The following is a 627-nucleotide window of genomic DNA, read 5'->3' on the forward strand; positions in this document are numbered from 1 at the left end:
AAGTTGTTCAAGCTGCACTGAAGGCATTGGCAAAAAGTAAGGCTCCAGGAAATGATGGACTACCAATTGAGGTTGTTTCAACAAATATATACAGGCCTAAATATGCTCACTAGCCTATGCCAAGAAACCTGAAAGGCAGGTAGTTGACCAAATGATGGGAAGAGGTTCATATTTGTTCCAATTCTAAAACAAGGTGATTCAATAGACTACGGAAATTACCAAACAATATCATTATTATCACATTCAAGTAAAATATTGCAAGATTATTAAAAAAACAACAAACAAAACCCACAAAAAATTATTATCAGGTTACTGCCAGAAATTTAAGCTGGATTCAGAAGAGGCTGTGAGAGAGATCACTGCTGATGTCAGGTGGATCTTAACTGAAAACAGAGAACATTAGAAAGATGTTCACTTGTGTATGTTTGATTATGAAAGACATTTAACTGAGTGGATCATAATATAACATGTCTAACACTGAGAAGAATGAGAATTCCAGAACATTAATTTGTGCTCAGGAAAAATCAAGAAGCAGTCATCTGATCAGAACAAGGAAACTGCACGGTTTAAAATCAGGAAAGGTAATCAAAACAACTATGAGATATCATCTCACCCCAGTCAGACTAG

The 627-nt window shown here is 35.6% G+C and overlaps 1 protein-coding gene across 1 annotated transcript in view; it reads right to left on the reverse strand.

Moving 5' to 3' along the window:
- FANCI (Fanconi anemia, complementation group I) overlaps window positions 1-627 on the reverse strand; it is a 102,936-nt gene that overhangs the window by 52,217 nt on the left and 50,092 nt on the right. The gene's annotated exons all lie outside the window — the stretch shown is intronic.

The sequence above is a fragment of the Elephantulus edwardii genome, unplaced genomic scaffold, assembly GCF_000299155.1.
Source record: "Elephantulus edwardii isolate Elephantulus edwardi_28Jun2011 unplaced genomic scaffold, EleEdw1.0 scaffold00041, whole genome shotgun sequence".
NCBI lineage: Eukaryota > Metazoa > Chordata > Mammalia > Macroscelidea > Macroscelididae > Elephantulus > Elephantulus edwardii.